The sequence below is a fragment of the Larimichthys crocea genome, chromosome VI (genome assembly GCF_000972845.2).
Source record: "Larimichthys crocea isolate SSNF chromosome VI, L_crocea_2.0, whole genome shotgun sequence".
NCBI lineage: Eukaryota > Metazoa > Chordata > Actinopteri > Sciaenidae > Larimichthys > Larimichthys crocea.
The window spans coordinates 14,747,265-14,772,711 of NC_040016.1; the positions used below are offsets into that span (position 1 = coordinate 14,747,265).

The window sequence follows — 25,447 nt, forward strand, 5'->3', positions numbered from 1 at the left end:
GTTCCTTAATCAAAGTCGTCCAGATTGAATAGCTTCAAATGTTGCTCAAGAGGCCAAATTGGCTGCGATTGGTTAGCTGACATGGGAACAGCTGGGATCATAGTTAGTAGCTACTTGTAGCTCTGTGGGGTGCATTTAAAGTACCAGGAAATAAGAGTAATATCCAAGTTATGAAGGGATGGTACTTGATTTTACTGTGCAACATCCGTTCTTCATTCACACATACTGTATAATCATAAGCATGTACAGTATGTACGTGTGTGTTACACATACTTGCTGACTGCAGATTGACAGCTGGTGGCAGCAATGTGTTGTAAAAATGTGTCAATGTAACAATAAAAGAAGAGAAGAAGAACCCAACTTGAAACAAGGAGGTTTCAAAGCATTCATGTAATGCATTCAATATGTTTTCTAGGCCTTCAGGATATGTGCTGTGTTTTCTGGTGGGAAATGTTAAATGTAAACAAAAGTGTTTACAGTGAAACCGCAGCAGGGTACATTTAACATTCTGTATGTTAAGTGTAAGAATGAGCACCAGACTCAAGTAGTTATCTACTTGTACAAAAACAGCTTTTTAGCTGCAACCGGTGCCAGTTCCCACGTTAAACCTCAGAGCGAATAGAACCAGCCGCTTTCCAAACACAACCAGCTCCATGAAGCGTCACTGTCCGCACACAATCGATGTTAATCCATTACTAATTTCAAAACATTTGGTGGAAAAACCAGTCCGATAAAGATGTTTTAATGTCTTTCAAATGCTGCAGTTTACACCAGAAAAGTACAGATCTTTTGCAATCACAGAAGCTTTCTGCTATTTGTGCATGTAAACACTGATCCTATCTCACGTATGAGGAAGGGGCTCCCTTTCACTGTGTCTCAGCCCTAAATTCCAGTCTGTGTCTCCATGCAGTGCTCAGTGATGCGCAGGGAGCACATGCACACACACACACACACACACACATAAAACAACACACACGTAAACACTCTGATACACAGACTCGAGCATTTAAAGGCAAACTGTACGCGGAGCTCTCATATTTGTACATAAACTGCCACATAGACGCTGAAAAGAGATGTGCATACACACACAAATACAAACAGAGACACACACACATGCACACACGTACACACATATAGGGAACTGAGAGGGTGGTTGTTGGCCCTGATGACCCGGAGACCTGATGTGACAAACACAATAAGAAGAAGGGCACAGTTTACGTCAGCAGCTTGTGAATGGCTCACTAAAGACACGTAGACACGCACACACCTCCAGGAGGTTTCGTCACTCACGTTCTGTATAACAAAAAAGAAAAAGCCCTGACAAGTACCATATAGGTTAGCAACAACATTAAAACCAATGATGTAAGTGACTTTATGTAACGCATCTGTGGCATAGATTCTTATTTAACTTACAAACTTTCCCTTAAGTCGGTCACTAAATGACTTAATGCTGCATTAATATCATGCAGGAATAATCATATAAAACTGTTTCTGAGTTGTAAATCCAACTGACCTCAAAATCCAAAATCTGACTTGATGTTTAATAGTACGAGAAAAAACTTGGATTGTTAAATACCTCACACAAGCCAGACCAAACCTGATGGACGGTGGCGGTTTAGCCGGTTACACAACAATAGCAAAGTTATCTAACATTAGACACTGGTGTGTTTTAACACTTGTAAACTGAAATTCTCATGTATATGAGCAAAAAACATAAGTTTTTCCCATCCATAAGATACACAGATTCACATTAAAGCATGGTTTTTTGACTTGTTTGTGCACCATGTAACAGGAATGACACATTTACTGCCAATCTTACTTTACAAACAACTTTCTGAATTATTGGAATGTTTTGGGAGTTCAGGAAACAATGTTTGAGACAGTAACTCTTCATTAATATTCACTGTTTTGGACCAAAGCGTGTCTCATGTAAGCTTTTAATCACTTTGAGTCAAATATAATTGATGTTAGAGTCTTACTGTAATTAAAAACAGGTCGTTACGCCGCTCACAAGAAATTATTTCATTAGAAATGTTGATATACACACATGGACTGAGCCTAAGGACCCATTTGCCCATAATATGTGGGGATACAATTCTCAATAAATAATTATCTCATTACACAAACGTGATAAAAAAACTGAGCTTTAGGACTTGACACAGGGGAACTCAAAGATAAAAGGAGGGCAAGGAGAGTACACTTTTACCACTGTTTCCTGTAGAGAGAGAAAAAAAAAGAGGTAGAGTGATTCACTTGAGATGGAAAAAATCTGGCGGCAGTAATGTTGCTGTGCAGCAGGCGATTCAGAGTCTGTGTGTGGTATTCATGCTCTCCTCTCTCCTTCACAAAGGCCGAATGGGGGGAATACGAAGGGATAGAAAGAGAGAGAAAGACAGAGATGGTGAGAGAAAATGAGAGTGACAAAGAGAAACAAGTGAAGAAAAAGCCAGTTGATGGAAGAAGAGAAACAGAAAAAGAAAGACAGGGAGAGAGAGAGAGAGAGAGCAGTGTTGAGCGGCACTATGCTTGAGCAGTCCTTTTGACTGAGGAGAGAGGGACTGGAGACCTATTGTTGAAATCCCATTCCTCACTGTATTGTCCGACCTTATCAATGCAGGGTCACCAGGAACAATAGTGAACACTCCCATAAGTTCTCATTTGTTCTCAGTGTCAGTGGCCGCGGAAAACTGAAAACACAGGTGCTGCATCTGTAAAACTTTTTAGGAGTCTGGTATGTGATAATATATAATAGATTAGATACTGTTTAAAACTCATATATTAACTAGTAAAAAGATGTTTTCTGCTTTAGCATAACTAAAATGTCACTCCACTGATTTAAAAATTTCGTTAACTTGTCATTTGAGCTGCTTCTCAGCCTGTAGAAACAGCTGTATGATGTCTTCTGACGTCATCATGGTTATCTTTTGGGTTTGAACGAAGTGAACATTTAGGAGGCTGAGAGGGTTTAATGAAAGATGCTGCTGAGTTGCATTATGGGAAATGTAGGATCCAGTGTTTTTGGAGCTTACCCATACTAGAGAACTAAATGTCATAATATGATGTTTTACAGCTTCAAATCTTTGTGATCTTTCTCTTGTAGCACGTTAAAGTATTTTTTTATCTATCCATCTTCTCTTAATTTGACGATTGATTTTACCTGTGATAATAATACTTCCAATGCACTTATCTGCATATTAACTACAGTAAAGAACTCCTAATTATAACATATTTCATCACAAAAGTATGATAATTAAAATTAAGATCTGACTAAGCACAATGAATCATTTTACAAATTAGTTAAGTATTTTGATTACTTTAATATTTGACTGATTAAAATTGCATTTATAAATAACTGGTAAAACATTTTTACACTTTGTAACTACAATCCATTTTTCTTAGAAGACCTCAGGGTGCAGTGCGCAGTGACTAGAGCTAATGTAATAACATGTTTCATGTAAAGTTATGAATTTTGGACAGATAAGTTGAATTTGATCTAATTCCTTCAGTGTCTGTGTGTCCGTTGTAACAATTTCATCCACGTAACTCAAGGCCGACTTTGAATAAAAGAGAAATTCCACCTGTGTGATGTAAAAAAAAACCCTCTGCTCTTGGGTCACCAGACGTTTCTTATTCATTACCAGCTATAAAGCCTGACAAAGAGAAAGCTCCTCGCCCTTCTTCTGCCTCTTCACTCCCTCGCTCCCTCTCTCCCTCCGGCTCTTCACGGAGAACAGAGAGGGGAATCATTCAGTTGGTGAAAAGGTTAAAGTCTGGCCGAGGGCTGGAGTTCCTGCGTCTGCCAGGGGCACCTGAAGAGGGGCAAACATTTACCAGAAAAGAAAAGAGGGGGAGAAAAAAAATCAACAGCCTGCCCGAGAGCTGCAGGGTCCGCGGTGAGTGGTGGTGTAGGGCCCTTGGAGAGTTTGTCTTGTAATTGAGTCAATTGTTGACCCCCTGTTCAACCTGCCTCTGTAAATCTTGGGAGGAAAAGCCTGCCGAATAATTCATGTTCTCTCTCCTTCTTTCCCTTTTGCTCTTCATCTATCCATCTCCTACTCCTCTTCACTTTCCTCCCTCTTCTTCCCTTGTTTTCCGTTGTCTCAGAGGATGATTGTGCTGTGAGTCAAAGGCAGTCATTTAGAGGGGGGAGACTGTTCAGGGATCTGCTGAGGCTTACAATCTTCTTTTCACCCCAAATCTTACTTACTCCCCCCAACACTCACTCTCTCCTCTGTCCTGCATTCTCTCCCTTTTTCATTCCTCCTTTTGTTTGCACCGTGGGATGAATTTTAATCACTCTGCTCTCCACCTCCGATCTCAGTCCCCCCCTCATTTTTTTCCCTCTCTTTTCCCCAGTCAGGCCACTCGATCCCTGTTTCCAACTTATATCCAGCACTGCAGCACTTTCTCTCCTTACCACTCCTCCACTGATCAGCCCCTCAAAAGCTCTGGGAAAACAAGGACACAGATACAGCTCTTTGATGGCGAGAGGAAGAGGATATTTGTCACTTCAAGTTTAGCACAGGCCAAATGTCTTTAACGGGCACGGGGACAGACGAGAACAGGGAGAGAGGGAGAAGAAGAAGGGGGAGAATGATAAAAAGAGGGAGTTTGGGGAGGAGGAGGGAGTGACAGCAGGACAGAGAGAGGAGGGTCGCATTCTGTTTGTGGAGAGCGATCATTTTTAAATGCCTCCTTCATTCGAGAACACTTTGTTTGCACAAGGGCTCTAGTGTTGTGCTCCTATTGTGGTGACTTATCCCGAGGGACAGTGCGAGCCAGGGACACTGTTGTCATTCACATTTCACACATTAACTTATTAGCGGGTGCTCTTAAGAATAAGTGCACTTTAAAAAGTGAGAGTAAAGGTGTATTTTTACAAGAGCAGCGATGTTAATATCTACTGAAATAAGAAAGTCAAAGAAATCACAGGAAGTAATCCCAAGTGCCAAAAGCTAAAGGCCACCGCCGCAGCCAACAAGGCCTCCTGAAAAGCCAAACGGCAACGCTTAACGATAGATTTTCTTTACAACATCCCACAGTCCTTAATTTTCTCTCCGCAGGCCACAGTGGTCAGCCTGCACATTTGTCCCAGTCTGACTGGTCTGCAGTTGAGGACATTTACAAGGGACGTGGGACTACAACGGACAACTCGAGGATGATGTCAGCACCACTTGACACAAGTTCATTTACTAAAGACATTGTGATCTCATGATCTTTGTGGTAATGTTACAGTTGTGGTTACTAGACAGACTTTAAGGGGTCAAGTCAGGCCTTATTCATGAAGTAACATAAGAGTACTGATGATATTTGACTTGGGTCATCTGTTTTTTTGTTGTATTTGGATGTTTTCATGTGGATATATAATCTTTTATATAGTTTGAACTCATTCAGGTTTTGTTTTGTTTTTAAGACACAGCAGCTCAAGTGAAGGTCAGGAGAAGGTCTGTTACCACATTTAGGATGCCATCCACATTCAAGAAGCTACAGTACACATTATTTGAAAGTGATCACATGATATGAATGTTTTAGTGATCACACTACTACAGCTACAAAAGTAAATTGTTTTGTAAGAGCAGTGCATATAGAAAAATAAGAAAACAAGAGTAAAATAATAATTTCACCTTTTTTTTATCACTCAAAAGGGTGGAGAGAGCAGAATCAGGACTCTAATCAAAAATGTTGAAAAATGTTTTCTGTTTGTTCTTTTACATTTTGGGACACTGTTGGAAATAAGTGTGTTTTGTAGATCGCTAAATAACAAATAGAAGAATATTCTTATAAAATATGATGGATTTTTGCACTATTTAAAGTAACATTTAAATATTGCTTACCTTTAATAATATAGTAATGCAATAGTACATTATATAACTACACTAATAGAGTGGTCATTTTATTTATTGTGTGCTTTTACTTTTGATATTTAAATGCATTTGTCTGATAATATTTGAATCAATCTATATTTAGTACTTTAATATTATGGTGTTGCTACTAGTAAAGAAAATTAATAAATACTTCCATTCATGAATGTATGTTTGTGTTTTTATGTGCAAGGTTGGATCATCATCCAGTAATACTGGAGCATAACCTGATGAGTGATATGACATCTTTATTTATCTGGTGTTACACAGGGAGAGTCGAGTCCTGACTGCCCCTCTCTGTCTCTCTCCTCGCCACTATCCATGGCCCTTCTTGTGGAGTGTTTGTTAGGAAATCCTGAACAAACCGCAGCTGTTTGTTCTCTCTTTGTCAATGACGGGTTTTTATTGACTTCTACTATTGACAATCGCACGACTCCTGTTGGCCTCACACAAGCTGGATAACGCTGTGCAAATAGGTGTATGTACACAGACATTCACAATCTGTCAGAAACACGCTCACAACCTGCATCCGAATCACCCAGAGAGCATTGTGGGGTGACAGAGAGAAACGATGAGTTAGAAAGAAGAGAATATACTTTATATCAGTGCAAATAAACGTTAAGAGAATGAGGTCAAGTCAAGAAAATCGTGTGATAGACTTAGGACAGCTGAATGTCACATCTATATGAGATTGTGAACAAACCCACTGAAAGACATGTGCATTAATACACTGTACAGCCTCAACTCTTCTTGTAAGACCTTATACAATATTTGGTATCCTTGCGTTGCCGTGAGCATAATTGAGGTCGGCCACTGGTGTTGGTGTACCAGTTCATCCCAAAGGTGTCAGAGTTAAGGACAGGGCTCAGTGCAGAGGAGTCAAGTTCCTCCACGATAAACTCTAAAAGACATTTCTATACAAACTATATGAAAGTACAAATGTTGGAAGCACACTATCAAAATATAATTGTATGTTGTAGCATTAGTAAGTTACTAAATTGGAACTAAGGAAGTCCTTTTCTAGCGTATTTCTGACAACTGAGTTTGATGTCATGAGTTGGAGCTATTATTCTCTCATTTCCTACTTATTATGTATGTTGAAGTTGATTTTAAGACTGATTATGATATTTTCTAGAAAGTTTTAGACCAAACAATAACCTAAATTAAAATAAAATTTGATTTACAGTTATATTTTCCACCAGAATTACTTTCATTGCGAGGTTGGAGGGATTTGAAACAACATTTAGACCATAATGTAAGACAATCAGAATATTACCAGTTAAATTAAACAGAAAATGTCAAATGATGTATTTGTTTTAAATACTTAAATTTAGCATTTTTTTGGTTGGTGTTGGGTGAAATTTTGCTGGAAAAAATGTGGGTTTATTCAGCATTACTAAAATACTACTAAGGACAGATGTGTCCACATACATTTGGCCATATAATATATAACCTATAGGGCTTCTACAGTATATATATATATTTATATATATAGCAGCAGTTGACACGATGGTGATCGCCATTCACAGCCATTAAACGCATTAGTATGAATCCAGTTAACTCAGACAGAAGAGAGGAGGACTCTTCAGATTCTTTGGCTCTGACTCAGAGCGACAAGGGAGCTGAAGAAGGGAGGTTAAGAGACACCAGGCTAGAGAAAGTGAGAGAGTGAGATGGAGTAGTGAGAAAGAGGTTGACAAAAAACACACAGGGAGCGGAGCAGAGCTTCTGTGTCAATGGAGGAGATCATGGATGCCAGTAGGGGGCTCAGCCTTCAGCACAATAGACCCCCAACTGAGCCAAGACCCTTAATACCCATACTCCTATTTCACACATCTTTTCAAAGCACCCATACAAGCTTCATCCACCTCCCCCCGCCTCCATACTCAGGCTGTGCCCTGTGATTGCAGCCCGGGTGACAATAGCGAGAAAACCCTCAGTGGTGCGACTAGGGGCCGTCCGGGGACTCACACAGGGGCCATCAGGACACCTTGTCTTTGTGTATTGGAAAACAATAGCGACATCTCAGGAACAGCAGTAAAAGCTTCCTCTGTCCTGGCAGGGAGCTGTTAGGAATGACAGGGGCATCAAGTGTCGGTGATAAATGGGTCATTATCATCTGATCTAAGGTGAAGTGTGGAGCTGATAATGAGTCGCTGTGTCAAAATCACAGTTACCGGTGAGAGCCTGTTGTGCTGCCGCTCAAATGACTCTCGCAACTGTTTGAGAACAATAGGTGTTAGTCTGTGTTTTTAACACTGTAATGGAACAGATAATGGAAATTAATCTGCAGAATTATCATTAAGGTTTCACAAAGTTGAGACAGTTTGCTGTTGTATCCACTGATACCTCATTAAACACGTAACAAGACGTACATACTTGACAAAAGTGATCATATTTTAGTTACTTTCCTTCCTAGCTGTCCAAAAATTTTTCAAAATGACTCCAGACATGTATATATTAAAGATCTTAAAGTCTTTTGGGTGTGATCTGGACGGTGCAATGAGAGAGACATGCAAACATTTCTCTTCTGCCAAAAGAAAACATCGTGAAAAAAAAAAACTAATCGTTGGGAGCAAGGAGGAAAAATATACCTCAACATCCTGGGCAGTTCCAAGGGAATTCTGGCTCAGACCCAAACACTGGAAACAGGGTGAAGAAGGCCGGGCTTTGTGGAGTAACCGAGTAGGGAGCATAGTGAGGGGCTTTTTGACTTTTTGTGAAAAGTATGACTTTATTAAATGGGGCTTTCAAGGATTTTTGTGTGCAAGCATGCATAATTTATCTTTAAGACAGATTTGTTTCCAAATTGACACTGCAACAAGTGATGTCTTTTTATTAGAGCCATTGCTACTAAAGGAGCTCATTGCATCAGTACCCTTAGGGCATTATCGAGCTAACAAACTAGACTTTAGTCATGGTGTAGTTTAGCTCCCCTAGACTCTCAACCCAGCTACTGGCCTCCTCTCAAGCAGACCCCCCTCCTCCATTTACAAGGCTCTTCAGTAGCCGGCTGGTTGCTAGACAATGTGCTTGGTTACGTGGGTTATGTAAAGACCCTCCTGCACACAAAAGCCAATGTGGGCTCCTGTTATGTGCAGCTCTTCAGTGCCCCGGGTCAGTTAGCAGAAGAGCTCTGGTGCTAACACTCCAAGTTAAAAACGTTTGCTCTTCAATGTGTTTACAGAGAGGAGAGGAGAGGAGAGGAGAGGAGAGGAGAGGAGAGGAGAGGATGGACCAGTGAATTACCTTCCCCACTTAGTTGAGGTTAAAAAAACTCCCTTGTTGACCTGTCTTATTAGAGATTGTATTAGGAAAGGTGAGTGTGTCTACGTGTATACTCTGGCAACTCTGGTTCTTAGGTTTTTGCTATCATATCCTTACAGTGACAGCCCAGAAAGTCAAATGCCCAAAATGTGTTTGTACACCTGATTCAGACGTGCATCTCTTTATGTAAATCTGATCAATTTGACATGCCTGAATGAGCAGCAGGAGTCACAACGTCAAGACTTCCATCCCAGCACAAGTCTAAAATAAATGCCTTCACGTTAATAGAAAAAGCATCATGAAAGAAAATCACATTTGTCTTATTAAGAGTCCTGTAATGAGACATATCTCTTAAATCAGTCCAATAAACAACAAAACACTGAGAACTGATTTTAAGTTGCTGAGCAGATTCTTCTAATGGCTATAAAAAGATTTTTATAAGACACAGAAAAGCAAAATCAAAAATCATACAACCACACTATTAAACAGACCGGCACTTTTTCCAAATACTTTTGATTGTCTCTCTTGCCAGTTGCATGACTGAAATTATGAATATCCAGCAAAATGTTTCCAGTACAGCATGTGGGATGTTAGGAATAAAATGAAAAACAGAAACAAAAACAAAAAAAAAGACAAGATTAACATCGTCATTCTTTGCTTTTGCATTGTTGGACTTGTTGGAGAAGCAGCAAACAGTTATGCCCTCCGAATGACAAATAGTCACTACTACCAAACAGATGAAACTAGCGATGTTACACATTCAGTCTTTTAAAAGAGCTCTAACTTTGCGTAGCTACAATTTATGATGCAAAAATGTGACGTTTCAATCTCTTGTGTACCTGTATTTATGAATGTTGATGATTTCCTTCATTCTGGAACGATCAGAGAAGTCAAACACAACATCTGTGTGAGCATAGGTGACAACAGACAGCAAGAACCTCCAGGCAATGACATGGTGGTAAGCCACACACCTCAGACACACCACCAGTCTGCCCTGATGGCCAACCAGCGGGGAAAGAAGTACTGAGGTAAAGAAAGCTACCGTGTATGTGTGTGTGTGTAAAGGTTCAACTTAAAGACACACCGCTTTGCTTACTCAGAAATGCACACTGATCCCGTTGATGTTTGTACACCGCAGTCTCCTAACATACTGCCTGTGAGAGATCAGGCATGATGTGGAACCACATAAACATGCCAAAAAACCCTGACTGTGTGAAATTATAGTACTGAACAGTTAAAAAATGAAAGTTACAAATTTTGTTTCCTGAGTTTTAGACGCAGAGTGCATAAAATATGATTATACATTTGTTCATGTGATGTTTTTAGTGTATGACATGTTAACGCCTTTTTATGAAAGAGATGTATCATTATCTTTAGGAGAGGATGAAAAACAAATACTGACATATGTTCAGATTTTTGCAAATATTAGAGCTGAAACAACTATTTTAATGCAAAAATACTAATCCTCTATAGTTTTAGCACCTCAACTGTGTGAATTTCTGCTTTTTTTGCCTTACCTGAGAGTAAATCAATCTTTTTTGAAAAAGATTTTAAGATTAATCTTGAATACAAAAAATAATCATGCAAGATTTCAGCCATGCAACAAGCTAACAAAACTGATAAAAGTCAATTAAACTGCAACTAAAAGCTTTCTAATCTCTGAGCTGTGAGCGCACACAAACTTTCCCTGTGTGTATCTCAGGTGAATTAACAGTTGTACAGTAATGAACAGAAAAATGTAATTTGTGTGCTGCATCACATATGCATACTATTACTACTATACATACTATTTATTTTCCACTGCAACAAGAGACAGTAAATGTTTGAGGAGATCTACTGCTGTTGTCCCTGAGATAAAACCCACAAAGACAAAGTTGTGTTTAAGCAACCTGAGATGAACCTGGACCGCAGTGAACTCCTTATTGAATTTTTCATCATATCTTAGACATTCACCTCCACCCACAGAGAGAAAACACCCATATCTCTGAACATCTACACACACACACACACACCGAGATATGCAGACATACTGTATAGGCACTTACATGCATACACTCACTCTGACACCCAATCACCCTCACACAAACTCAGTCTGACAAGCTGGAGCATGTGTGACGGAGCTCGCTGGTTGGAAACAGACATCCCCCTGCCCTGAGGCTCAGCTCTATCCCACAGGAAGCTAGAGTGTGAGCTGGGACACACAAGATGAGCGAGGAAGAGGGGGGAGCAGCCACAAGGATTCAACTCACTGCCAACTGGAACTACATGCGATGACCGGTTGATTTGTAATTACACATTCGTTCGTTAGTGCTACTCAAGTTAAATGATGATTGCGAGAAAAAGATGCACGAAAACATCAGCGCTGTGTGTCATCTAAAAAACACTGTCTTCCATAAGAAGAAAGGAATGCAATGACGTTCTCCAGCCTAAAGTCCAGTTTTGAACTTTTGATGCCAAGTGAGTGTTAAAGGAACAGTTTGACATTTGCAAAATGCACAATTATTTGCTTTCATGCAAAGAGTTAGATGAGCAAAATGATGCCATGTTCAAGTCTGTACTGTAAATCTGAAGCGACAACCACCAGTTAGATAACTTAGCAGAAAGACTAAGTTAACAGGGGGAAACAGCTCTGTCTCTGTCCACAGGTAACGAAATCCACCTACCATCACATCAAGATCTAACCAATCAACAAACTGCATTTTGTTCGTTTAATCCTTACATAAACCAAAGTCCAATAACATCAGTTAATAGAGTTATGGGGATTTATATGCTAAATTATTTATTGGTTAGGACCATTCGTCCGGCGAATAGTGAACACTCAAGGAAGTTACTGTTCCCAGACAAGAAATGGTCCATAACAAAACAAAAGATGCATCTGAAGTTGTTTTCTAGAAGAAAAAAAGCATATACACATGTACTGACAAAGGTTGTACCTAGCCAGGTGCTTCTTTTACTTCCTTTAACACTCAATTGTCAAAGAGCACGGTATAAGCAACATCATTATCATCATGCTTTGGGGTACAGTACAGTATAACTTCCCCACTAGTTTCTGACACATTTCTGGTGGCATCAGCTGTGTAAATGACATGACGCTGGTGGTTAATGGACAACTGACTTTAAGACATAAGTCATGCAAGCGAGAGTTACTTTTGAAACAAGAAAAACATGTTCTTGCTCTCACAAAAGAAATCACTAATTCATAGCCAGTGAAGCGCAACCATGCCCAATTCCACACCTTCTTTCCACACTTTTAATAGATATTTGTAAACGATCTTTGGTGATCTAAGAATTGTCCCTTCTGGCCACAGCGGCAGCTGTTCAGGAAACATATCGGTTTGCTTTAAATTTCACATATTTGTGTTCTTTACGCAAAGTAATTCAATGTTTGTACCAATCAACGGACACAAGATTGGACCCTAAAGTTCGGTTTAATCACCAACAACTTCCTCCTCGCACAACATCCACATCTGGGACTTTTCGCCCACTGTACGCTCAGGCACATGCACACGACACTTAACATTCACACAGACACATTGACACGCACAAGTGCTCACCACATTTCTGCTCCGCAGCTGCACGAGAAGACAAGAGGCGATAAATAACCCCTTTGAATGGGATCCTGTGGGTTTGAGTGTTTAAAACTTTGAACATCCAGCGATTGTCCTCTTCAGAATGACAAATTTCTGTTCATATCCCAAACGAAATGTTCCTCTCACCACACCGAGAAAGAAAAGTCAGAGACAGTATGTAACTGTCAGTCCGTCAGCAAACCATGGCTTTTAATGGACTACAGGTGCTAGCTAATAAGGGCCAATAAATGTGCCACAGCAGAACAACTGCCTGTCCCGTCCTGAATAGAAATAACGGGAACAGAGTGATGGACATGGGGGTTTAACTGCTGGGGAAATAATCAGCAGTCGGGAAAGTCCAACAAAGTCGCAACCTGCTGCAGAGTCATCACATTAGGACGAAATGTAGTAAGACTGTATGTTTTTAGGACCAATAACACAAAATTTCGCATGGCAGAAAAACTGCATACAAACATTATTTTGAAATTAAAATAAATGTCAACATGACGGACACATAACCTTAACCAAAATAATGCAATTTAAGCTTAACTTAACCAAAATTGACTGCACAGATGCCACAGAAACTTTTTGTGGGACATTTTAACAAGTTGTGAGTTGTTGTTTTTTTTAAGCTTTAACTGTTCCGACATGTCACCAACTGTGTTAACTAACTATTTTACTGCAAGAAAAAAACAAAAAGCAAACATCAAACAACAACTAACATCATCATAAAACTCTCGCAGATAACACATTCTGCTGTATGTGTATACTCTAATACAGTGGTTTCCAACCTTTTTATGTTAATGCTTTATGAAAAAACAGTAAAATTATTCAATATTTCAAAAGACAAGAAAAGTCCAAAAAGGAAATAAAAGTCATGTTGGATGAATTAGTTTTATCGTCTTTCCTATCCCTTTCATCATCTCACATCAGATTTATCTTGTGAGCCTGACAACCACACCTAGTAAATCATAACTGCCATTTACATTTGCCAACTTTCTAACAATAGGTTTTATATAAAATGTTTAATATTTTAAAGACTTTACAGTCAGTATAAATGTATAATGTCACAGTTTGTGCGATGCATAGAGAATGTGATATCATGAGAATGGATTTTTTTCATCCATTCATACATTGTTGGATGACACTGTTTTTCAAGGTCTGGAGCAATTCCCAGGGCATCAACTGGGCGAAAGGCAGGCATCTACCCTGCACAGGTCGCCAGTCTATCACAGTACAAACTCATAGCGCTGTACTCTGTGTGAAAAGAAAATTGAGCGTGGATCTCTGTTGACCCTCTGTGTATTCAGCTGAGTCTGGTCCCATAAGCCTCGGCATAAATGCCCAGCATGGTACCTCGATCCTCCCCGCAGTCCAAAGACCAAGAAACTCACTCTCACAGCCTCTTCCTTTCACTGTGCCCTGCCCTCTGTCTGTCTCTGCCCGACACTCACAGAAAGACAGTGTCTCTCCCCCACCAGTTACTCTTCTGTTGTCCCGCGCTCTCCTCAAACTCCTGCTAGCAGGTGCATTACTGTGTGAGCTCCTGTCCTACAGGCCCCTCTGCACCCTCCGGCACAAAGACAGTGATGACAACAAGAGGAGCATCAGGAGAAAGAAGTACAGAAGGAGAAGGAGGAGGAGGACAACAGCGCTGGACCTGAAAAAACAACAGCTGCGACAGCCACATTGTCATTCCAACATTTGTCTCATGCTGAGTGCAGCAGCAGGTCAGTTCACGGCATGTGAACTGTAGAGTTAACATCGTTTTGCATCTTCAGCTCAGAGGACAAGTTAAATATTGTTTAGACCTGCAATGATTAGTCCATTACTGATTGACCGAAAACTTAATCTGCAAATATTTACTAATAGTTTGAGTTTTTTTTTTTCATCAGAAATGTCAAACATTTTGTATTTCAAGCATCTTCAATGTGGAGATTTGATGCTTTTTTTTTGCCATATATGAATATCTTTGTGTTTTAGACTGAAATATCTTGTTACACAAAACAAGATATTTGATAGGGTCGCATTTTTCACTATTTTTACAGACAAAATGATTAATAGATTAATCAATAAAATAGATAAGTGAATCCCCCATCACTTACAGTAGAGGAGTAGTTGATAGAGCATTGTTTTAAAATAAACCTGAAAAAATGTGAACCCAGTTCACCAAAGCAAAAAGGAGCACTATCCGGCTTTACAGTACAATTTTTAAATCAGTCTTTACATTCTGTTCAGTCATGCTGAAACTTTGAGGTAACCATACATTCCTCTCAAACAGAAGCGTTCCTCAGTAGCACAGTCACAGTGTGAAACCCACCACTGCCATCACACCTGCATCCATCCAGTCACAACATGTAGGTGAGCCATCTCTCCGGGTCTTCTCTGGGAGAAGTGACCTGCAGGGAGCTTTGTGTGTGGCCAAAAACAGTGGCTACTGATGCTGAAGAAACAACAAACTGTCTGAAGATTTTAACATCAAGAACTGTGTTTAACCAACAGCTGTGTTGCCACGTCACTTCACTCCCGCTTTACTCTGAAACTTGACTCTAACGTATAAAATGAAGATTTACATAAGCACTGCTCGCCACGTAATGCTGGAAATACTGTATACCATGTGGCTTTTTAACCTTGGGCTCCTCTTAAACACGCGAGGTCATGTTACATGTTTCACAAACACACTATAATCACGTGTGTCTCAGAGTCCTTATTTACTGGTTCTCTTTTTGTTAGTTATTGGCCACCAGGAAATGACGGCCCTCCTCATGTAATTAATGGGCACAATTATGTAATTGAGGAGTGGTCTGCACTATGCCGCAAATAGGACCAGATGTCCCACAGGCCTGCCAGTCTAGAAACTCAGTTGTTCTTACAGTGGGGTCAGCTCCTGTACCAAGACCTAACTCGCCCCCATGCACGTTACCCAGACCCTCTTTTCTTTCTCTTGTAAATAAAGACTTAATGGTTTACAAGCCTTCCAATAATCGTAATACCTTCAGAGCGAATTAGCTCACAAAGCAGCCAGACACACAGGCTGGAATGAACCGAGACTGCTCTGAAGAAGAAATACACCCACGTGCATTTCTGTTCTTTTCAAAAATCCGAAGTTTGAACTTCAAGGGTAATGTGTGTTTTACTTTGTTGTTGTTTTTTAAAAGATAGACAATTTTGTGATTAAAGCCTTGACAAAAATTGAAATCTGAAGATAAATGAGCCCTGTTCATACTAAAGCAACCACTTGTTTACTTCCTTCTGGCCTCTTATTGTTGTAGTGTGTATGCATGCATGGACATGTGTGTCTGTGTGCGTATGTGTGTGTGTCAGCACATTATCGTGGTGAACCAACCAGCCAGCCTCTAAATTTGAAGTTTAGATTATTGCTCTGCAGTGAGCTGATTTACATGCTGCTGATGTCATCCACTCGCTGTGTATTCAATCCTGCACTCGGGCAGAGAAAACCTCCCTGTTTTCAAAAGTTACAGGGAGAAACTCGGCACTGAGCAGGCCTTTCAGTGAGGAAGGACTCAAACTGGTATATATTGTTTGAGGGAGATAAGGATAAGGTGAGAGCTACAACATTAGTTCATTTAATTTTTCTACGTGTGATTTTATTATACATAGTGTGCTGCTGACACCACTGTGAAAAGCTTATATCCAGCCCTGAATCTCCGCTGTAAAAACACTGCCTGATAGCTGCTTGTTGAGTGAGTTACTCTCCTTCATCCCAAACATCAGGGAATCTTTTCGAAAGCTAGATGTGGGCCCGGATCTTTCTCATGCCGAGCAAAACAAACATGGCTTGCATGAAATACAGAGGAGCCAGAATTATGTCTTATCTGATTCAAGTTCTTGGGCAGAGACGTGAATTGTCTCTGTCTTTTCTCAAGTGCAAACTGTTTGTCAGAGGAAATCAGTTTAAGCCCAAAAATCCATTTAAAGTTGATATAAAGTGTAATTTTTGACAAAGGACAGAAGCTGCAAAAAAACATTATAATTCCTCACATATGAAAGCTACCGTGTGCTCACAACAGTTCCAGCAATGTCCCAGACTTAAAAAACAAACAAACAAAAACAAAAGGGCGTCATTAAAACGAGATATACCATTTAAAATATTGCAAACTGTGGTTGCTCAACAAGCGGCAGAAAAGTCAGTCGGTGTAGTTAAGTCAGGCAGGGCAGGGCCAGGCAGTCAGTCAGCCAGTCAGGACGGTTGAGTTGTAAATGTGTTCCAGCAGGAAAAGCCAAGCTTCAGAGCAAGGCGAGCAGTCTGGAGTCGGCAACTTTCCCCTGCTCCAGCTAGCGCACCGCCCTCCCTGCAGCCCACCCAAGAAGCAGCCCATGGGCATAAATTTGAGAGCCTGACTCGCTGCGGATTTAAAACAATCTGCATTTCTCTCTCTCTCTCTCTCTCTCTCTCTCTCTCTCTCTCTCTCTCTCTCTCACACACACACACACACACACCCACACTCCTCCACACTCACGATGAAATGTTTCTCTCCTTCACCCTTTACTCTCTTCTTCTTTCCTTTCCAACAAATTCCACCGTTAATGAAAATGGAAAGCTCTTTCTCAACACGTGCCAATAATATTATTTTTTCTAAGGGCTTAATTAAGTTTGCAAATATGCAGCAAATGCACGGGAACTGTATTTTTCAGTGTCACTGTACGATCCGCATAAGTGATTCTCCTTCTTCTTCTCAGCTGTAAAGCAGACAACGGTGGAGCTTTGTTGAAACAAAGTTAATTACATCTCACAAAACATAACCTTCCAATAGTTTGTTGTTTCCTGAAGGGAATTATTTTCTCAATAATAGCTTAAACATAAAGTCGACTGCTAGTTTCCATTTATGTTTTATTGCACCGGACCACAGGGAACATAAGTGTAAATAAAATTTGATGCTACAGAAGAAAACATCCAGTGAGATAGCTTCAGTTTAGGATTTCACAAAACCAACAAAACAAGCACACCACATCACTTTTCTTAATCATGTGCTGTAGAGCTTCTCAGCCTAAATGAGTTGGGTTTGGTTGCAGATGGTTCTCTTTGAAAGAAGATTTATCATTGTTTCTGCTACGAAAACAATCAACAGATGTTACTTGTAAATTAAAACCAAGGTGAAGAGTTTTCTCTGAATCATCAGCGAGAGTCTGCGAGTTTCCGTACGGAGCCTGAAGTCTGATCAAAGCGCTCTTCAGACTGGATGTCATGTCAAATGTGTTGTAGTAAATATGAGGGTGTTTGACTGAGGGTGCAGTTACCTTTGACCCACAGCAGATTCATGTCAGTGTATCGGTGACGGCTCGGCCTGTATTTGGCTTGCAGTGGTAGTAAGTCATGTGCGTGTGTCACTGTGCTACGTCCATGCATGTGCACTGACTTCCTGTTATGGCATCTCATCTGGTTAACGTGGCATCAGCGAGCCACTGTAGATTCTCACAACTGTCACTTACTTACAGAGCAGTGAAACAGGAATAGAAAAAAAAAAAAGCTGAGCGGCAGAAGGAGGAAGAGAAAGAACGGGAATGATAAAAAAAAAAAGACAAGGCTCCTCTGCCTGAGATTTATACAGAACTGGAAACATTTGGAAGTTAACAAAAAAGAAGAAAACATACAAAGTGTAAGAATCTTCAGTGTTTTTTTTTTTTGTGGTTTGAGGAGGCTGACCGCATTATTGCTTTCTCATAAACATACAATACAAAGCAACAATGCCAATGTTGTTTGGATCATCCATTGTATAAAACTTAGTTTTTGTAACTCTATAAACCTGGAACCCACGGAGCTGTTCTTTATTTTTCAGAATATGTAAACATGGGTATAAATTCATTTACTCACTTTTCAAAATATGAAATAATATGAAAACAGATCTTATGGAAGTCCGAGAACATCATCTCTCCGACTTTAATCTCGGAAGCTGTTGAATTCCTCCACTTTTCCTTTGCGAGACCTTTACGTGACCACTGAGTGCACAAACAAATGTTTTGGCTAAAATGCAGGACTAATGCATTTCAATTACACGTGAAGCAATTAATATGATTTATGTAATAGTATTAATAAACTCAATGTGCTTCCACTACAGAGTAGTGTAGTAGTATCCAGGTTTATGCATTCAATATTATTAAAGCCAACTTGTTTGTCAAAACCCAACAGCGAAAATGAATCCAGCCATTTTGAGTTTATTAGTGATAAAATGATTATACACTATATAAAAAATCAAGCAGCTGTTGGCCCTCGTGTGCAGCTACACCTTATTGTATCTTTGTGCATATTTAACATTTAAAGGTCAACCATGCTGCATACCACTGCACGAGTAACCACAAACCTCTGTCCCTTCACAGATTAATATCTAAATAATTACTGTATACATTAAGGAGAAAGTTTGGAATGTGTTACTGCAAGTTGCCTGAGAACACTTGCCAAGCCAAGGATCTTTGGATGTTATCTCATGTCAGATAACAGACTTGTTGTCCAAAAGGCTCATCATAAACACACGCAACAGGGATATGGTTATCTGCACGCGTTCTCTCTCTCCCTCTGTCTCTCTCTTTCTCTCGCTTCGTGGAAGTCGGAAATAATTATTCCAGCAGTAAAATGTAATAGCCTATCACATAAAAACGGCGCTGGAAATTTAGTGACTTACATACAAACTGTTAAGGCGGAGTAATCTAAGCTCTCTACTTAAAGTTAAAATGAGAGATTGCAGTTTTTTTGGCGAGGGAAGAAAGGAAAAGAAAGCGTTTATTTTATCTGGAGTCGTGTTTCAACCACATGTTTTTTGTACTTTTTAGTTTGTGAATTAAAAACTCTTATTTCACAACAATGATGACCCACCGCGGCTCTCTGACACCATAAGGGAAACACAGTCTTGCTCTTATTGGTGGACGTCAGAGAGACACAGGCAGCGAGGAGTGTGACTGTCAGACACTGTGTTGTAATTACACTGATGATGGCAGCACCCGAATGCACTGTGGCTATGGCAACCTGGTAAAATAACAAACACCGCCTCCTCCTCGCTTTCTGCCTGCCGACAGGACAGCGTGCCGTGAGTCATCAGCGGCTGAGAACACACACATTGAAACACACACACAGCCAAAGACATTCACACATGCAGGTACATATTGCAATACAAACTGTGTGAATGAACCCGCATGCACAAACACACACCTGTACAAAAACAAATTCATCCAGTTATCACTTGCACCAAGTTTAAACCTGCAGCAGTTTGATTCACCTTTATCAATCTGATCCAACCACTGAATCTCATCCAGAGAAGTCACAAAATCGTCATCTTCATCCTCAACTTGCACTGCTAATGTTTTACCTTTGTCATCCACAGCCGACCACCATCTCTCAAAGAAACCCTATCCACAAGCCCATTAATACTGAGCTAATGTAACAGTTGGAAATGAGTATTGGTGTGGGTTGTTTGTGCATATGAAAGCCATTCACAATCTCACCTGGATCCGATTAGTGCTAGTTTGATTTCTAATATCAACCACATGAGACGAGAGCTAACAGTCAGCATGCCTAACTGCTTTTACACACATGCACACACACACACACACACACACACACACACACACACACACACACACACTCACAAATGTATCAAAAACTGCCACCCTCATTCAAAGACAGAGGAGGGACGATTGGGAAGGGATAGACTCCGCCTTTTACTGTCAGTAGCATGCTTAAATCTATATCGCAAACATATTCCCTCAAGCACAGGCCGGCAGAAAGAAAAAAAAAGAACCCACTACATTTGATTTAAAACACAAGCAACATCACTTTGCCTGCTCCTCCACATGTGACTTGACCTTTCATGTGAAGTATTAAGGCATTAGGGCGGTGAGTTGATATCTGAATCAGAGTGTTCCCACATTAATGACCGGGCCTTTCCAAAAAAACAGAACGATTAAAGTCAGTGTAAGGGTCAGCAGAGCTTTGTTGGGTTAGTGCTCCATTGTTTCACTGTGTTGCCGTCCTGAACTCACATCCAGCCCAGTATCCTAGGAATTACACTCATATTGGCCGACTCTGCAGTTCATGATTTACGTTCAATGGCAAAGTTCGGTGCCAACACAGTAAGTACAAGGTGGAAACCAGATCAGCAACCCACATAATACATTTGTATACAACTAATTCATTTTTGGAGATTGTCTTTGGAAACGTTTATTCAATTGAACGGAGTGTTGTGTTATTTTTTTTTACTGTACTGATTTCGTAGGATTCATGATTAGAGGTGGATTTGAACCCCACATGCGGTTAAGTTTAGTCAGCACAAGTTTGTTGGTTAAGATTAGAGAAAGATGGTGGTTTTGATTAAAAAATTTTATTTAAAAAAAAAAAGCAAACATGACGTGTCTCATGCTCGCTATTTCTATATTAAACCAAGACCACAATCTTTCCCTCATCCTTAACCTTAAGTGCTGCAAGTGCCTAAACATAAACATAAAAAAGTTGAATCACGCTTTAGTTGTTATGGGTGGATACTGTACAGCATAAGTGTAAGTGAATAACTTACAGACACGTTGAGGATCCACTTTTTAACGTTTTCTAATTATGTTGACATAGAATGTGATCTGGCAGCAATTATGTTGCTATAAAAATGTATTTGCTGTTGAAAACGTGCGACATAGTAATCTCTAGGGAGACAGGTTTGAGGTCAGGATGTTGGATGATTCCCTTTGACTTTTATGTGGGAGATGAGAGTTTACGTCCTGTCACAGCGTCATGTGTTTGCTTTTTCTTCCAAACCATAACCAGAATTTTTCCCCTAACCTTATCCAAGTGCTTTAGTTACCTAACCCTAACCATACCTTAACCAAGTGTATTTTCCATGACCACAATCTTTTGCTAACTTCAAGCGTACCATATTGGACCATTGAACATCATCCAGGGTTCTCCAGAATCATCCAATATCAGTGCTCTCTCTGGCAGTAGGATCGTGTCATTGGACATCTTGATTGTTTTCCATTGTCCAGTCAAAACTGTGGCTTAAACTTCCCATCATCCATCCACTAACATAATCTAGTACAGCCGACCTCTCATTTTTCTGTTGCTTTGAACTGATTGTCTCTGCAGATCATTTGTTTAAATCCCCACTGCTGCAATTTGTCTAATATGCCTTCTAATGGGTGGGAAAGCTCCAAGTCGCCATGAACAATGATTTTCAGAATATTTCCCATGACTGCAACATTTCCCCTTTCCATTATGTGTGCCCTTTGGCTAATGCAATTCAAGCTTTCTAAAGTGTCTAATGCCTTTGCCCTTTGGTGTCATCCATTCGCTTTTCTCATTTGATGTGTTCAATGTTATATTTCAAAGAAGAAGGATTACCTATAGGAAACTCAATGAAATCACTAGTGCAACCTGACCTCATGCAACTATTTTCAATAATATAGATTACTGCCATATGATAATTGTGATATTCAGATGAGTTAAAGCTTGGCTTAATGATGATAACCAAAACAACAACCACGACTAAAGTCCATTCACTCATGGTCTTACTACATAATGTCCATGAATGACGACACACAACTTGAATAAAGTCCTGCAGCAGTTTGACAACAACACAAACTCAATCCGATGAACCAAAATAACCCTCGAATACCAGACCCTGACATTAGTCATCCGAGGCAGTGGACCATCTCTTCATGAGCCTTTAAGTATCGAAGGAAAACTAGATGATGAGAAGAGAAAGAAGATAAAGACAGAAAAGGAGTGTGTCTTTGCTTATGTGTCCTTTGGAACATCCCCAGGCCTGTCTACTCTGTTCTCTCCGTGGCTGAAACAGATCGGCTCTGCACTGTGAGCCTACATGGTTTTAGCCAGGGCCGGCACAGACAGACAGCTGCTATTAAACCCTGATTGTTTCAGGTTCACAGGGTGTGAAAGGGTCTGATTGAGGGGCTCTGATCCCAGTGAGGGTGGTCCCCCCCTCCCCTCCCCTCTCTCTCCCTCCCCCTCCTCACCTCCCTCACACTGGAAGGTGGGAGGAGGGTGTTGGGGAGGAGGGAGGATTGTGTGTGTGTGTGTGTGTGTGTGTGTGTGTGTGTGTATTGGGGGGGGTGCAGGCATCACGTGACGCACGTTTCTTGCTGAGCGGACCAAAATGGAATCTGGACAAAAACACACCACTTGTTGCTGCCTGCCTCTGGGCCAATAGTGCCAACACAGAAATTAAACACACTGTCCACATCATTAACATGACAGAGAGCTACGAAGAGTACATGCTGAGATAGTTCATATTCCAGATTTTGCTCTCACATGTCTCTTAACGAACTGTCATAGCTCAAATTGCCTCTGCTTCGAGTGCACACACAGATTCAACATAAAATCCTCCACCTACCTTTGTTTATTTATCTTGTCTAATGGAAGAAGCTTCAGTCCACTAAATTCAATTGTACTCAGCCTGATAGAGACTGCTCTGATATGGTGGTGATAACCAAGATCAGTCCTCTCCTGTGACTGGATAGCAGCACAGTTGCTTCCTGTATGGTCTATTTGTTTAAGGGCATTCCCATTAAGGAGCCTTTTGGCCTTAACACACTTGATAAAGACCAGGGAGGGTGAGGAAGCTCCCCTGTAGAGCTTTTCACACGTGGCCAAAGGACAAGTGCACTTTCCTCCCTCGAAAATTCACCCCCAACTACCCGCTCCCCCATCTCAACCTTGAGAAGGGTTCGAGTGCAATGGATTATATTCGGGAAAAAAAAGTTGAACTCATGCATTGGAATGTTTACTTGATTATCTTTTCTGTTTTCCTGTAATCACACAAAATGTCTGAGAGCGCTCACACACTTTCCTCCTCATACAGCGTAGTTCTCAACACTTTTCTGTCTCACGGTCATTCAAAACAACGAATAAATAATAATTATTTAGTAGATAAGACACAATTTCACTTAGAAATGTTCTTCATCTTTCCTGCTCATGTTTTCTGGAGATCCATTAAAGCCCCTTTGTGATTTACTAATACACTTTGTGTGTGTGTGTGTGTATGTTAGTGTGTCTGTGCAAATACTGTTTAGGGAGGTTGTGAGTTTGTGTGCTTAGCACTTCTCACTGTCACTTTGGAATAAATAAGTGTTTGGCTCTTCTATTCAGTCCAGTGTTGACGCTCTTCAGTCCAGGACCACTACATGAAGACCAGCAGCCTAATCTTCCCACATTAACAGCTACAGTCCCCTATTAGAGAGATAATTAGATTACATTCAATAATCTATCTCAGATTAGAGGAGGCTTCAATGCATGTTTTTTTTTTTGTCCAAGAGAATGAAATATATTCAGACAGCACATGTGAGGAAACTGAACCAGTTCTCAGTCAGTTGATGGGAGCATTCACAGGAGCTTTTCTACCTCCTGAAGCCTCTCACAGTGAACAGTAATGATGTTGTTTTGTTGGTGTCCTGACAGAAACTCACATTTGGAAAAGATATTGGCACCTCAAGTATTTCAGGTTACAAGAAACAGCTGTTCTCAGGGTGGCCCTGCGACCTGTGCCAGATGATTTTAAACTGTGCTTCTAGTCAGACCCTCTTAAAAGACATGAACGTTCAAAGGAAGGAAAACTTACATTTTTTTTTTTTTTTCAGATATGTCTGGTAAAGTTTAGCTGGTGCCAGCACATTCTTCACATCTCCACAAATGGGAGAGAGAAGACAGGACTTAACGCTGGTTTGCGCTGAGGACTAATCAAGTGAATGAATCAACAACAACCGGTGTTATCAGTGTGGCTGAAGCATTGCATGTTTTGGTCGGTTGGTAGACATATTATGCAACTCAATCACTAAAACCTGGAGTTTAAAGGAAAAATAAAGCAGCCTAATTAATTCAAAGCAGTCACGCACAATCACCTGAAGGGATTCAAACCCAAAGAGGACTTAGAATAACATCGCTTAAAACACACACATAAGAAAAGTACGAACTGTTATAGTGGCGAATAATTAAATGCAACTTTCCAAACACTGATTTTGTTATTTATCAATTATTAAAATAAGACCCATCGGCACTACTTACCTCAGGTTAATGCAGGAATATTCAGCATGAAACTTTTTTTTGACTTGAATCCCAGGGTCCTTGGAAGAGCTCAGTGTCCAAGGACTGTGAAAGTCTGAGTTTCCAGTAAAGCCTCTCTCTCTCTCTCTCTCTCTCTCTCTCTCTCTGTGTTTGTGTGTCTCTCTCTCTACTTTTCTGGCAGACGCACTCGGATGGAGATGACTGAATTCAACACAGAAACCGACACTTTATCCTGTTTCAGACGCGCTTTTCCATACACTTTTCCTTCAGAGTCACTTTACGCAAACGGTGACAAAATTGAACCCCCATGTTCGGCTATGGAGTCCCGCAAAGCGCACTGGAGTTGGTTGCACAGCCAATGTGGGAATGCGCACCCCCTTCTCTTCCTCCCTCCTCCCTCCCTTTCTCCACAGTCTGTGGACCACCCCGAAACAGGAAGTTCACTTTTTGTTTTTCTTAAAAAAAAAAAAAAAAAAAGGACCACGCTGCTTCAGTTATCCCCCTCAAAGTTAACATGCACCGCACATCACCAACCTAAGCGCATATGTTCTTTATTTCTCACCTTGTTTCTTTAGAATTAAAAACATTTATAACGATATAGTTACGTTTTATTTAAAGGCATTACATCATGCACATGTTTAAAAAATACTTGTATGGACACGGCTGCGTCTAAATAAAGTGCGTTCCTATCAAGTAATTGGGATTATCTATCTATAAATGTTTTTTGTTTACGT

At 40.4% G+C, this 25,447-nt stretch overlaps 1 protein-coding gene across 1 annotated transcript in view; it reads right to left on the reverse strand.

Annotated features, from left to right (window-relative positions):
• Positions 1 to 25,094, reverse strand: part of gli1 (GLI family zinc finger 1) — a 49,491-nt gene extending 24,397 nt beyond the window's left edge. The window contains exon 1 of the mRNA XM_010732114.3: positions 24,714 to 25,094. The gene's annotated coding sequence lies outside the window, so the exon portion shown is untranslated. The remainder of the gene's footprint in view (positions 1 to 24,713) is intronic.
• Positions 25,095 to 25,447: the final 353 nt, after the last annotated feature.